Here is a 16,299-nt window from a genome sequence, read left to right as displayed (position 1 = left end):
AAAGTAACTTGCAGAGAGCAAGTTTCAAATGCAGAAAAGTTTCTTAACCTCTCTCATCTCTGTAAGTGTAGGCAGTAATAATACCTAACTCACAGATATGCTGTAAGCATTAAATAAGATGATAGGTGTAAAGTGCTTAGAACAGTATGAATATTGTTACTACCATTGTAGTGATTATTACCCAAGAACAAAAAATATGTAACTGTCAGAAGCATGGGCGCCTGGGTGGCTCAGTTGGTTAGATAATCACCTCTTGATTTTGGTTCAGGTTATAATCTCACTGTTCATGTGTTTGAGCCCCATATCCAGCTCGGGGCTGATAGTGTGGAGTCTGCTTGGGATTCTCTCTCTCCTCTCTCTCTGGCCCTATTCCCGCTTGTGCACTCTTTCTCTCAAAATAAATAAACTTTAAAAAGTCAATTGTCAGAAGCATGTTCTGTGTGGAAGTTATTTGAATTATATCATTCCAATGAAAAGTCTAGGGACCACTTATATTTCTGTTGCATCTAAATTAGTATGTAAGTGTGTCATTCCTCGAAAGTCATTCGATCTATATGTGTTCTATTTGATCTATAAGGAAGGACTGGATTCCTTTGCTAAATAAAGAGTATATTGCAAAAGATTGCACACTTAATACTTTGAAAATGATAAAGCAAGCACAGTCTCTTAAAGTATGTTTAAATACAAGAGTCCTGTGTGTTTTTGGAATGTAGAGAAACCTCTAGGGATCAGAATAGTCCAAAATTTTAGGCTAGCCTCTCTTAACTTTCCTATATAAGTCGTGTACTATCCAACGCCTATAAAATAGAGTTACCAGGAAAACAGAAAAAGATGATGATGATACTTAACAACATATGTGACAAGGCCATTATTACCATTGAAAGTAGATTTTAAGACGTAAAGCATTTTGACATTTTAAAATACTATACACTTTGGAGATATGATTACTTTTAGCAATAATTGACAACAAGCACCTGACTTAAGGCAAAGAGAAAAGGACCCAAGCGTCAGTCACGATTTCACTCACTTATTTGAAACTTTCAACTTTTTTTTCCCTTGTGAGATTCAAAGAGAGGTTTTCTTCCTTATCTCTATTCAGAGGACTCAGTTACCAGGAGTCTCTCCCTAATCCAAGGCACAAGGGAGTGGAACAAGGTGTTATATAACTCATGAGAAGAAGGGAGACAGGGCACTTGGAAGAACAGGACCACACAGGGATGATCCAGAGAGCTGCAAGGACTAACGCCTCACCCTTTCTCCTAGGAGCCTGAAACACTTCCTGCCATTCACTAACCTCAAGTGGGCAAAAGATTATCCTCCCTGTCAACCAGGATAGGTTCACTGTGGGCTCTTAGAGGAAAACACATGTCTCCTTCTCCATAAAAGACAGCTACCTGACCAACAGAATCCAGGCTCTGGAGCCCAGGAGGACCTATATTAGTTTGGAATCTGCCTGGCTTGCACCTGGCCAGCCCAGGATGGGAGCAGCCACACTTGGCAATTTACTTCTATCAGGACAAGAACTTCTCATTTGACTCTGAGCTATGTTATTCATGAATCCTCTTTAGCCATTGGCCACCATCAATTTTACCCTATCCAAATGTTTACTACGTGGGCTACATCATTTTTGCCACATTACACCGATATCAGTACCACCTGCCTGAGATGCTTCTGCTAAAGTCCCTGATTCCTGGCGTAATTACAGACCCATAGTTTGCCTGAGACAGTCCTAGTTTGCATCTCTTGTGACTATATGAGACCCAAGCTCCCTTTTTACTCTCAAAAGGGCCCTGGATTGGATCCTAAATTATATGATCATACTGCTATACCCTGACTGTAAGGAATCTGCTTTCACATTCATTCAGCAGAGAAATGTATCCATAGCCATGTAGATAAATCAATCACTGTGTTAGGCTATCCAAGAAAACTAACAATAAATCAGAAACCAGTAATTTGACACTCAGTGCCACAGTATTTATCAATACTAATACACTGTATGTTCCCAGCTTAGTTATTATGCATCTTCCCCAACTGGAATATAATTTCCACAAGGGCAAGAAGTTTTTCTGTTTTGTACACTGTTGTATCGCTAGCGTTTAAAAATTAATTGATAAAAAAAATGTTTTTGGCTACATAAACGAATGAAAGAAATCCAAGGGCTAAAGGAGCAGAATATGAACCTTACCATGATCCCAGAACTAAACCAAGGTCTTTACATATACTGTATTTTTCAATCCTAAAAATAACTCTATACTGCAAATATTACTTTTAAAGATGAATAAACCAAGGAAGATCAGAAATGAATAATTTGGCCAAGGTCATATGGCCAGAACACCTTGTGCCCAAGATACATATGTGACTATAGTGTCACAGCGCTTAGACAGTCATAGATGTTATAGCTCAAGCATCCATCCCTGTTTTTTTTTTTTTTTCCATTTTCAGATATTTGGTGGGAACAGAAATAGACCAGTCCTTTTGTTCTGATTTGTTTAACTAACTTGAGAAAGATAAGGTTTAGGTAGAATTAAACACTTTCAGTTTCTAAAGAGATATATTTTGATTTTTTAAAAACCAATAAACTGAGAAGTTGTCATGCTTCCAAGTCTGAAGAGTCATTAATGAAAAAAGCATATGCTTTATTTCAGTATTTCCCTAAGACAGTTAAAATAGCTAACACTAGACCAGGCAGTGTTGACTGTACTCTCATCATCTTGCCAGTAGACAGCAGAAGGAACTGTGAGTACATTCGGCAGCAAGGTGTAAACAGGCTATGGCAAAAGGGGGGAAAGCGACCAACTACAGTGTACATTGCCCTTGGATCTACCCTCATCTTAAATGTTATGCCATTTTATTATGAGCTTCACCTACCCTGACAACTTGTTGTCTTCTGAATGATATCTCTAAAACATTGGCTTTGCATGCTAAAGTACTTAGAATTTCTTTTTTAGTTGCTTCACTGGAATCTCACTGTCATTTAGATGAGGTTGAAGCTACCTGCCCAAGCCCCCAAGGGTTTTTACCACTCCTCTTCTTTCTCTCTCAGTCATTGCCTCCTCTGACCTCTTCACCTCCTTCTCACAGTCTCAACCATCTGGAACAATTTTCTTATTTTCCTCTGACAAGTGTCATATCTTACTTAAGATCCTCCTTAAAACTCTTCTGAGGAGATCATTTCAAGCTTACTTTGATAGATGTGTGAGCATTCTGGTCATGACGTCTACCAACCCACTGATAGCCCGGGGTTCATGACACTAGTCTACTGTCTGGTCAATTGATTTTTTCCCTTCTCACTAGTCTATGTGTCCCCCCCCTCCAAAAAAGGGCCTGATAAATGAGAGAATTATCTTCTCACATAGAGGAGAAATATTTTTACTCAAGAGTGTAGGTATCACTATAGTCCATTGTAAGAAGCAGCAAAAGTCTTAGATGGTTGAGGAAACAGTTATTCTCTCTTCAAATAATGTGGGGGGGAGTTCAATGCATGCCTCACATGTTTCTCTCTCCTACATGACTCTTAAAGTATCAAGGGGAAAATATCCCTTTGACATTCTTGTACCACATGGGTCAATAAAGTTATTTTTAAAACAGAGAACCAAGGCCTATTACAATTTCAGTAGAGACTCTAATAAGCATAGAGGTCAGGCATTAGAAGAAATTTGTTTCATAGAACTGTGACACCAAAAGATGTAAGCTAGAAGGGTTCCATGGTCACATCATCTTAGAAGGCAATATACATATACTCTCCACTTTGGAAACATTTAACAGAATAAGGCTTTGAGAAGTCCTCTCAAAGACACTCTGATTATTTTACTGTGTTTTCTAAATTTGTTCAAACTCTTCTCCTTTGCATTGACATAGCACACATTGTTATAAAGCAGAAATAGCATTCGACAGAGCACAAATTGGGAAATACTGACTCAGAAAATAAAAGCTGGAACAGGCCTATAAAACAAATCAAGTCCAGGCAACTGATCTTATTGATAAGTAAACTTGGACATAGAGAGGATGCCTTGAACACTCATGAAACATCACATATTTTAGTTTATCAGCTTCCTTGAGTCTACATTTCACCTAATCCCTGCCTGAGTACCTTCTCATTGTCCAGCTTCCATCATTTTATGTCATAGTCAAATATCTCAAAATTACCTCATTGACATAGCTTAGAATTCACACTTCGTAGCAGAGCATTCTGTATGATTTGAGTGAACCGAACATATATTTTCAGTGTCATCTAAATGTGCCCAATGTGCTGGCCAAAGTGTAGAGCGGCTTTCCAAAGACATTCAGTTAGTGTTTCTCCACTTCTGGATTTTCTGTTTATCTCAGTTCACCAATCCTACCCATCCTTTGAGGCCCTCTCAATAGTATTTTCTCCGTAAAAACTTCTAAGACTCTCTAAATTAGAATTTTACATTCATCCACGCTCCCAAAGCAAAACATGTGTGTACTCCAACTTATCAGACTCTATTTTTTATGTATTGGTTTGTCTGATATTTTCCTTGAGGGCAAGGTCTGCATTTGACTCATCCTAGAATCCTGCTGCCCAAACAAAGGTCCATAGTAAATGTTTGTAGAGCTAATCATAGTAGTGACAGAATGATGCTTAGACCCTACCACCTTTCAGGATTGGTGTTGTTGCTAATAAAACCTAGTGAAAGTAATTGGAATGTGTATGTTGGTACAATACCGTCCTTTTGGGTTTTCATAGGAACCATAACATGCCATCAATGTCATCATTGTGATGCATTCATCTGTTTCATTTTGATAACACTTCAAAATGAGTAGTAAAGATATGTGAAATTACTATATAATTTACAAAATTCCATCTTGGGATGAATCCTATAAAAGCAACAGAACTGTGGAAACTATTGTTTCCATAAATATTGTTTGTAGACAAACATAGATTTGGTCCCTTCTTAGAGGACATTCTAGTTCCAACTCTTTAAGCTTGTTTCTTTACTTGTAAAATGACAAACAATATTTATTGAGCATTACCCATGTGCTATGAATTGAATTTAGCCCACACTTAGCATAGATTGTCTCATATAATTTTCATAACAAGTATGAGGTAAATAGTATTCCCGTGTTATATGTAAGGAAACCAAAGATCATAAAGTATTCTAATAACATGACTAAAGATATACAGCTAGCTACTATGTATCAGAGGCAGGATTCAAACCCAATATTTGAAAAGGTAAAGCAAATTCTGTTCTATATTTCCTACCTCAGAAGTAATGGTGACAGTTAAGTAAAAGGACGCATTTGAAATCCCTTGATATAGTGTATCTCATACTATATTTGTTCCCTAAATGTCCCTTCCTTTCCCATTTCTTTTTCTGTTCATGGATTAATGGAAATTACACCAAATCGAGAATGAAAAGACCTATGTTTAAGGAAGGCTTTTATTACCTAATGGGGATAATAAGACCATAATTATAAAAAGAACTTAAAAAACTCAAAAGGCCTCATAGATGTAAAATTTTGTTACTCATTAGATGAATAATCACTACAGTATGGATTTGCTTATTTGGCATTCTAAGATTATGGTTTCATAGACATAAGTGTTAGTTTATGTTAAGAGCTCAGCTCTGCAATTGTTTTATTTAAACTCATATCTAAGGGAAAAAATGAGAAAATTAGAAAAACTATTATCTCGACTTTTTGCCTTACTAACAGATAAGTTCCCAAAGTCTGAACCGACTTTAGCCAGGTGGCCTCTGATGGTCTTGCAGAGTTGTGTCTATCTACTGATATTACTGAGTTGAATACCACAAGAAGCAATCCTGTCTTTCACACTTTGTCACTGACTCTCAGGAATTTTCTATAATTGAAACTTGAGCTAGTTGGTCCTTGAGTCCAGATTTGGATGTTCAGAGAAAGACAAAGAAATTCAAAGCCCATTGCTCTTTTTTCTAGATTGTTTCATCTGAGTGGTGGCATTTTTTTCTACACACACCCACACAAACACACACACACACACATACACACACACACACACAGAGCAACAGAGTGCCAAAAATATGCAGATGTAATATGAAAACTCAGCCAATCATCTAAGTGTTTAAAAAATATCCAGATGTTGGATATAATGTAGACAAACCATCTGGCAGACCAGTTTAGTTTTCTACTTTTCATCCAGCTGTTGGATACTATGGAAGGACAGCCTAGGTTTGTACTTACAGATGAGCAAAGAAATTGTGTCAGATGTATATTGCTGGTCCTCTAGAAAACACTTTTTTTTTTTTGAGAGAGAGAGAGAGAGACAGTGTGAGCAGGGGACAGGGGCAGAGGGACAGAATCTTAAGTAGGCTTCACACTCAGCATAGAGCCTGATGTGGGGCTTGATTCCATGACACCAGGATCATGACCTAAGCCAAAACCAAGAGTTGGACACTCAACCGACTAAGCCACCCAGGGGCCTCCAGAAAATACTTTTTTTTTTAAGTTTATTTATTCATTTTGAGAAACAGGGGAGGGGAGGGGCAGAGACAGAGAAAGAGTATCTCAAGCAGGCCCCATGCCCAGTGCAGGGCTTGATCCCATGAACCATGAGATCATGACATGAGCCAAAACCAACAGTCAGATATTTAACGAACTGAGCCACCCAAGTGTCTCTAGAAAACACTTTGATAGGTTCTAGGAATCATTCTTGAGTAGAAAACAAACAAACAAATTCCATACAGCAGTGATTTTTGTTTGGAACTTCCCACTTTTAAAAGACAACTTTTTTTTTTTTTCCAGAAACTTGTCATCTTAAAATAATACTGAAATTTGAAGAAATTGATTCCTACAAGCAAAATTTACAGATTCATATGTACAGTCAAATATTTCATAGAAGAAAAGTGTCATAGAATTATTTTAACAGCAAGTTATCAAACATATACTGCCAGAAAGCAAATAATCTTTGGCAGGTGTCAAAGGGCATAGCATCACCCAGCACCAAATTATAGACCAAAAGATGTCCTATCAAATACTGTGTCCCTCTACCTCCATCAACATACTCACGTGTGATGAGACACCAAAGTCAAGATCCAAAAGCAGAGGCAGTCATTGGGATTAAAGTCTGTTTTGAGTTTACTTTGCAAAAAACTTACATACATCTCCTGGTTAAAAATTGATTTTTTAAAAAAAAAGGTATAACTAAAACAAATGAACAACTTTTTCTTTCCAGATAAAAAGTGCACCATTCATATTACATAGCATTAATTTTTAAATATTCTTTTTTCTTAAAAGTTATAACTATACATTAAAAGGAAAAACTAACAAATGTGATAAATGCTCCTTCCCTCCTTAATTTCAGTAAGGCAGATTTTTTTCATATTTAGAATTCATAAGTGGGATGAAAATGTCTTATAACAAAGCAGTAAAAGGGACAGTGAAAATGAATAGATACAGCAAATATTATTTTGTTAACAATAAAGTAACCGCAAGATCATAGTACACATACCAACCTCTGAAAAATTATTAAAGGATGCCATGAGATAAAGCAGGGAAAAGTGGTGCACAAAAAAATCAGACACTTTGGAAAAAGCAAGGAGAAAAAGATGGGCATGAAAATTTATAGACAGTTTGAGGGTAGGTTTTCAAAGTGGCATGTGACAGAGCCAAGCACAAATCCTCTTACTTATTAACGGGATTTGTCCCTGTACCTGTCACACATTGCTTTGAAAATATCTGCCTCTGTGAAAGGTATACTGCTTCTCTCCGTCAGTTTTACTCTTAAGAGACTAATGTATAATCTCTTTAGGTTTCATCTTTTGTATTTCTGTGCATATGACAAATTGTTTTGAACACTCTTCATCCATACACATAAGAAGGTAGGCACTAAGGGCTTATCACCGCGTATTTAAAAATCCCTGGGATACTATTTTCCTTATTGGAAATAATTGTTCTATTAAAATAATCTCTAGATTTATCACTGAGAATCTTCCAAAGAATGCATTCATGCCCTGACGCCATAAGGCAATTGGACTCAACCTTATCAGACTTACTGCCTCCTTTTTATAACAAATATTTTATAGCCCATTTACTATACTAAAATAAAATTCACAGATGTTATGACCACTCTTAGCACATCAGTAAAAAATCAATACAATGCCCCAACTACAAAATAAAAGAGAAATTAAAAAAGAAAAGTTTTTCATAACACAATAGCACATATAAAATATAAATACCTGAGCTTGCTACATAATGAAGACAGGAAAAATTGAGTGCTGATACCTATGCAGAGAAACTTGTAAATCTGTAAATGCATCAGCTGTCAATGCAAACTGACACAGGATTATTGTATTGATGTAGCAAACACCATAGAATTACCACTAATTGCTAAACTGTGATCAACAATTGGTAAAGTTCAAAGTAACGTTTTTCTCTTAATTTACATGATAGTTTGAGTTTCAGAAAATTCAGTGTTATGTTTTAAAAAGTCTTTTATAATTACATGTAAAATAAAAATAGGCTTCAATTGCAGATAATAATTGGGTTTTTAATCTACATTGATTATCGGATAGGATATTGAGTCCTGCCAACAAGGAACAGTTTTTCAATGTGCCGGGTCTTCCTGCAAGTTGTAAATGTCTAGCATTTTTTGGCTTCACCCAAGCCAGTCCCAATGGCACTCCATCCAATTTTTGTAAAAATCTAAAACACTCTCATAAATTCCCAAATTTCTCTTTAGGGTGTAATATTGTACCCCAGTGAGAACTACGGCTATAGGATTATAGAAAAAGGAGCACTAAAATGGTAGCAGCACCTTTTTGTTTTTATTTTGCTTTGTTTTTGCTAAGGTGAGTCAAAGCATACTTCTTTTCAAGTTTATTTACTTGTTCAGAGAGAGACCCTTGAACCATGAGATCATGACTTGGCCAAAATCAAGAGTTGGATGCTTAATTGACTGAGCCACCCAGGCACCCCCAAAGCATGGTGTTCTAAAACCCACCACGCAACCAACACTGAGTTTACACATTCTGTGGCAGTGCTACTCAAGAGTCTTCTGATGATAACTTTTAGTTAAAAATAAATGGACTTAGCACATTGGGCACACTTGAGTGAAACTTGCTTAATGAGGTATCATGCACGCTAAAGCTGACTACTTAACTTAAAAATAGACTAGATTTTTTTCCTCAGAAATTACATTTCACGTGTATAAAGAATTAATCCAGATACAAAAATGTAATCCATAAATCAGAGGGGAAAATGAGATGCAGAATGAATTTGAGGGAAAAGAAATAATGGTACAAGCAGTTGTTTCAATGGAAAAAAATAACTTCGCCACATGACATGATATAGTGCTAGATTTATTATTCCATTTATCCATTTATTCTTAAAACAAGCCAACCATAGACATTTACCTTAGAAATCTAAAGTTGCTTATTTCTGTGCAGTACAGTTCTACAGAACCATGGATTGATGGTTTCATAAGGTATCAGTCACACTTCCATAGCATTTGCTGATATAAATATAAAAGCTTCATTTTAAAGGATAAATAAAGCCACACTATTATCTAAACAGGGTAAAATTTAACATCCTTGTGGTTTGTGGAAATTTTTGATGTGCCTGCTGGCTTTTCAATAAAAATCAATTATGCCTTAAATGCGAGCGGTAGTCAACATACTACAGACTATAAATTCAATTTCATACTCAGAAATATGGATTAGCTGAACTTGATGCCCTTCCATTGATTTCAGAAAGCAAAAGCTGATAAGGTAAATAATAGTAAGAGGCTCTCTGACACTCCACATCAAGTTCCGGATTTCCATATTATTTTTGTAAGAACTTTGCAGTCACCACAATATCCTCCTTGTGAAATATGTATGATGAATAGATATTATATGGATTGCTGATTCATCTCTCCATACAGAATGGATATTTGGCTTTCATAAGCCAGGAAGGAACCGCACAGAAAAAAGAATATGCTTATTTCCCTCGGCTCAGCACAAGGTATATGTCAACTGACTGTGAATAAATCCAGTGCATAATTAGAGAACACACCGATTAAGCACTCAGATCTCACTTATAAATAAAAATTCTATAAACCAGAAGCAAATGTACACTCTCTAATTCTTCAGTGTTTTTTTATATGTGTGTGTGTGTGTATTTGTGTAATATGTGTGTGTATACACACATAAGCATATATATACATTATATAAATGTTATGTATATGAGTGTATACACGGTGTGCATGAGCATAAGCATATACACTATGTGCCATATATATGTATACGTGTATGTATACACGTATACATATATATACACATACACACACACACACACATACACATGGGGGGAGAGAGAACAGGAAAGCATTCTAGAAACTGAAAATCACTTAGTCCTTCTGTTCACTCAAAAGAGCACCTTAAATTGGCAAGAATCTCACGAAAGGGGGAGTCACGAGAGAGGAGGGAAAGAAATGATTTGGTACTAAGAAATCTAAGGAATAATGATCATGAGGAAGAAATTTAGAATAGTTTTCAGCATAATGAGAAATCCAATCACATCTGCAACAATTTTCTTCTCTCCTCCTTTAATGTGCAGAACATTTAGGTTTTATAGAATTGTTCAAGTCCACACTCCGAGCATTTTATGGCTCAACCATTCTCTTTTGCAGTAAAGCCTAGTGCACTGGGCTTAAATCCCCAGAGCTCTTAGGAAGGTTTACACAGGCTCTGGTCTCACCTTTCCTCAAGACCAGATTCTGTGTTCCTGACACAAACAAGGATTGCTTTGTCATACTTCCAGCATGCTAACAGAAGAAAACTATGACTCATATCAATTCAAAGATACACATTCCTTATCAGAAGAGTTCCCCAAACCTTCCCTAAAAGTCAGCATTCTGAGAGTTCACATAATCATCTTGGTAAAAATCCATGGCCAAAGTTCTCCGCTACTCCAAAGAAATTAATTATACTTGAATTTCTCAAGATAGAGGTAGTTTATTTAAAATAAAAATTTAGTAAAAATGCATTTTTAATGACATATAAGTAGTTTTATTAAAGAATGTTAAACATGAAAATAACCCACATAAAATGCTACAAATAGCAAATGAGACAGATCCTAAAGATACCAAATGAGAGAGATCCTAAATATTTAGGAAATCCTAAATATTTCCAATAGTAAATAATTTTTCATATAGTCATGTGGTATTGTTTCCTCCTCACTAGCAAGTTCTAGAGAAATCATAGAAAAAAATGGCAATGTAGTTATTGTGGATTTCTTTCATGAATAAGAAACTGTTTACACAAGAAGAACAAAATCACAAAAGAAATGGTACAGTTTCATTTCTGACTTTTTCAGTTATTTATCGCCTGAGAAAAAAGTCAATAAGCATGTTTTATTTGTAACTCTTAGATACCTGTGTGCATGTATGTTTATTTATAAATATATTTTCTTTTCGTAACTGGGAATATAGGGGCAAACAGTTTTCAGCAATGTCTGTTCACATGTTATTTAAATGTAGGTAAAGAATACAACTAGAGATTTTGTTTTTCTTTTACGAATATATACTCATAAATCTGAAAAACATGAAGTTTCTAATAAAATATTTATTTTGAGAACTATAAAAGTTTAAGTTTCAGCTTATGAAATAACACTATCTTTGAAACCTATGTAATACAAAAATGCCACAACCAACAATTTTCATCATATGTTGTAACGTGACTCTAGCATATGAGGAAAAAGGCATCACATTGTTTATGAAAAAACAATTCTTGTAGATACACTTGGAAAACTGCAAACATTCATAAACAGTTACTCTTTGGGGATAGAGAAAAAACTGCCATTAAACAGGTGTTAGAATTTAAATGACATCTCATTAGTGACTCCTTTTTGCAGCTCTGAGACAAATAAAACCTTCATTTAAAAGCATTAGTGCTATTCCTAAGGGTTTCTGGTATCATAATGTTTTGTTTTATGAAGATATTTAGTTTCTTCCAGCATTCTTGCTTATTTATACAAAATAAACCAATTGCATTTCCAAGTTTAGCTGAGCATGAAGTCAGGGGGTGAATAAGGCCTTTGCAGTGCTGTAACTACCCTTGCCCCTCCCTCCACTCCAGCAACTCTGGAAGGTTGGAAGGTTGGACCCCAGCCCAATAAACAAAGGTATTTGTGAGCATCACTTCCAGATAGAGTTATTCCTTGTGTCCTTTGCCCTCGATTAAAGGGCATATAAAACTCAGGTTTTCTTGATGTCAAAGCCATTAACTATTTTTCCAATTCCTCTCAGTGTAAAATGTGAGACTATAATTATAATTCAAGAATTATACCAGAGGGGGTAGCTATTGAAAACTCGCCTGTTGGGGCGCCTGGGTGGCTCAGTCGGTTAAGCGGCCGACTTCGGCTCAGGTCATGATCTCGCGGTCCGTGAGTTCGAGCCCCGCGTCGGGCTCTGTGCTGACAGCTCAGAGTCTGGAGCCTGTTTCAGATTCTGTGTCTCCCTCTCTCTCTGCCCCTCCCCCGTTCATGCTCTGTCTCTCTCTGTCTCAAAAATAAACGTTAAAAAAAAAAAATAAAAAAAAAAAAAAAAAAAAAGAAAACTCGCCTGTTAATTGGAAAGTCTATTAACACTGCCATTTTATACTATTCTCCCAAAGATGATCTCAGGTCCCAAAATGTGAATCCAAAGAATAGCACACAGAATGCAAGTCCCAACAATCAAGCCAGTAGAGTAAGGACTCATTCATTTCATTGCCTCAGAATATTACGCAATTCACTCTGAGTTAACTCAGCTGACTGAGATCCTTAGAATTCCAGATATTACAATTCTAAACTGTATTGGGGGAAGAAGTGTCTGCTAAGACAAGCAGCAAGAAGACAAAAACTTCAAGTAGCTGCTTCCCTTCAAAACTAATAATTACGACTGAATATCGGGTATAGGAACTGCACTGATATGTTTTAGAAATGTAAAGATAATTAGGTCAGATCTGGCCCAGAAAGAGCTTAAACTTGAATGGGGGGCAAAGATGGTGGGAAAATAATGGATAAGATAATCTGCAAGTATCTATAATATAATTAGGACCATTGAATGGTCAGAAAATGCAAGGGGGTAAAGTTCACAGAAGAAAAGATGACATTAGACTGGGAGAATCAGAAGAGGAGATGGCATTTGAAATGGATTTTATTGGGTGATGATGATTTCAAGAAAAATAGATAAGTTGTGAAATACAGATTCTGTTCAAGGAATCTGCTGGAGATAAAAGTGACCCTGATGTAGAAGAACCTAGGTGCCAGACTAAGAACATACCCTGAAGTATTAGGGATAAGGAGTTTTTGGAAACTTTGGGAAGGATAGAGATATGGGGGGGGGGGGTGGAATTATTGTAAAGGAGTGAAGGATGAGAAATGAAAGATAGGGTGACTCCTCAGAAGGAGGAGGCAAGAAAGTCTGAAGGCCCCATTAACAGTGTGAGAGAAAAGACTGAGGAGAAAGTACTAATACTGTAGAGATAGATTCTATTGAATGTGGCAAATGGCTGAAGAATGAGGTATAAACAGGGATCTGAAAGTATCTTGCGTGGTGGCTTACAGTAGAAGGAGGTACTGGTTTGAGGGAGATAATGAAGGAGGTGTTTTGGAGCATGAGGCATTAGCAGAATCTGAGTAGATAGTGTAAAGTGACAATCCTAGTATATTTCCCAATTAAAAAATAAGTTTGCAGTAACTTTCTACTCCAGTATATTATCTGGGAGGAAAATTATAGTGTAACAGCTTATGCAGATAGAATGAGAAATAAATTAGTGGCATCTGATTTAGAGAAAATCTGAGCTTTATGAGACTATTATTAATCCAATATTCAATGATAAAAGTGAGGTTGAAGACAGAGAATTCTCTGGGCTAGATTTGCAAGCATTTATCTGCATAGGAATGAAACCACAGGAGGCAACAGTATCCAGAGGGAGAAAATACAGAGATTAAAAAAAAAAAAAAAAGAAAAAAAGGAAAAAGCTAGAATCATGGGGACATATACATAAGCCAAGCCAGAAGACCTGAATTTAATTCTACAAAGGGCTAGGATGTATTCAGTTACTGTTTATACATTTGGTGAATAAAACAAAACAAAACAAAACAAAACAATAAGAAATGATGAAATTACTTATGTAGTATTGCTTATTAAAATAATCACTAAATACATTCTGGTTGATTTTGACAAGGTTGTAACACTGTGATCATTTCAAATTATCGTCCAATTCTCATTTAATCACACAGTTTAAGCAAAATACAGAGCCCAGATAAAAAGGGGATGAACAGAGAACCAAAAGGCAGTTTAAACATGGTAAGTGACATTTATTCTAAAAGAACAAGTTGCAGGCTGCAAGAAAAAAAAGACGTTTCAGCTGAAATCAGCTTATATTACCAAATACATGACCCTGTGACCTAAACATTGGAACACTATTCTAGGATAACTCTAGAACAGCAGAATATAAATATGTGTATGTGTGACATTTAAAAAATATTCCCCTTTGGATATAATGAATAGATGTGCTTTTTTGTTCATTGGCTTTATTCTTGTCCTCATCCAGGAAATGAATTAAAAATTTATGGGAAGGATAAAATCAAAGAAGAGAGAAAAAAGGGACATAATAAAATGCTTTGGACACCTATAAATACCAGGTAATTTGGTCTTTTTACTATGGTTAAAGCTGAAAACAAAGGCATCTTAGTTCTCCTGGTCCTCCTCCCTGCGTCTTAACTGTCTTACCTCTTTCTCACCCAACTCATCTACCTCAGATGCCCTTTACTTTTCAACACAACCTTCCTTTTACTCAACACCAATTCTCAGGTAACGGTCTGATCTCTGTTGTTCACATCTTTATGCAAGTTCTAGTCAACATGTAACTAACTGCTAATCCTCATTCCCTCTTTTATACAGAATAAATGAGATGTTAATAATTACTATCATGTACATTGGCATCTTCTGAGTTCATGCCTTTCATATATATTATCTCACTAGATTTGTAAACTATGAATTAAAAAATAAATTATTTTCTCTGTGGTCATTTTTATTATTTCATAGGTTTAAGTATGCCTTATTTATTATTATTATTGAAGTATAATTAAAATAAAATATTATATTAGGTTCACATGCAGAACATATTGATTTCACAGTTATATATATTACTCAGGACATACACTGATACACTCAATCTTCTATACTCAACTACACAATGAGTATAGTTACCATCTGTCACCATGCACTGTTATTACAATATTATTGACTATATTCTCTATGCTGTATTTTTATCTCCGTGATTTACTTATTTTATAACTGGAAGTTTGTACCTCTTAATCCCCTGCACTTATTTCACCTTCCCCTTCCCTCTGGCAATCACCAATGTGCTCTCTGCATTTAAGAGTCTGTTTGGTCTTTTATTTGTTTGTACATTTGTGTTTTTAGAGTCCACATACAAGTGAGATCACTTATTTTTAGTTAGCGTAATATCCTCTTGGTCCATCCATAAATCTGTCATAAATGACCAATTTTATTATTTTTTATGGCTGAATAATATTCCATTGTGCATAGATATACATACATATAGATATCACATCTTCCTTATCCATTCATCTGTTGTTGGACACTTGGGTTGCAATGTATGTCTAATTGTTGATTAAAAGTTTTTACACACTTCATAGAAGAACTGAAAGACTACAGAACAGATGAAGATGTCTGAGCAATAGAAGGAACAACAGGAACCCCTAAAATCCCAGTTTCCCAGGAAACTGCCTATTTTAGCCACCACATCTGAACCAAATAGTCCTCTGTATAGAGGACCTGAAGTAGGGAGTTCTAGAGCTTTTCAGTGGTTGCTAGGAAAAACTTTCCCTATTTGGGTAACAAAAGAACTGGCTCTAGCAATACAAGATTAAGCACCTCATCCCTGATTGTCCTAATCTTCTCTTTCCTTAATCCTTTCCTCCATAAAGGAGAAATCTTAGTTCTTCAATTAGTTGTTAATACCTCATACTCTTTCTTCCTTCTTTCATGCCTTTCAATATCTTTACTTGCCCTAGTTCAGTCCTATTAAATTGTAAATGATTGTAATTCTAATGATTTGCTTCATTTTGTGCATATGAAAGTTACCTCTACCAAGAGCTGGGAACTCCTAATCCTTGACCCAGTCTCTGGGCACTGGAATTAGCCCTAGTTAGGCAGATTTAGGGAGATATCTCTCTTTATTTTCTTAAGTTTATTTGTTTATTTTGAGAGAGAGTGTGTGTGAGCAAGTAGGGAAGGGAGGGAGGGAGAGAGGGAGAGAGGGAGAGAGGGAGAGAGAGGGAGAGAGAGGGAGAGAGAGGGAGAGAGAG

Source organism: Panthera uncia, assembly GCF_023721935.1.
Source record: "Panthera uncia isolate 11264 chromosome B2 unlocalized genomic scaffold, Puncia_PCG_1.0 HiC_scaffold_24, whole genome shotgun sequence".
In the NCBI taxonomy this organism is placed as follows: domain Eukaryota; kingdom Metazoa; phylum Chordata; class Mammalia; order Carnivora; family Felidae; genus Panthera; species Panthera uncia.
This window is presented reverse-complemented; position numbering follows the sequence as displayed.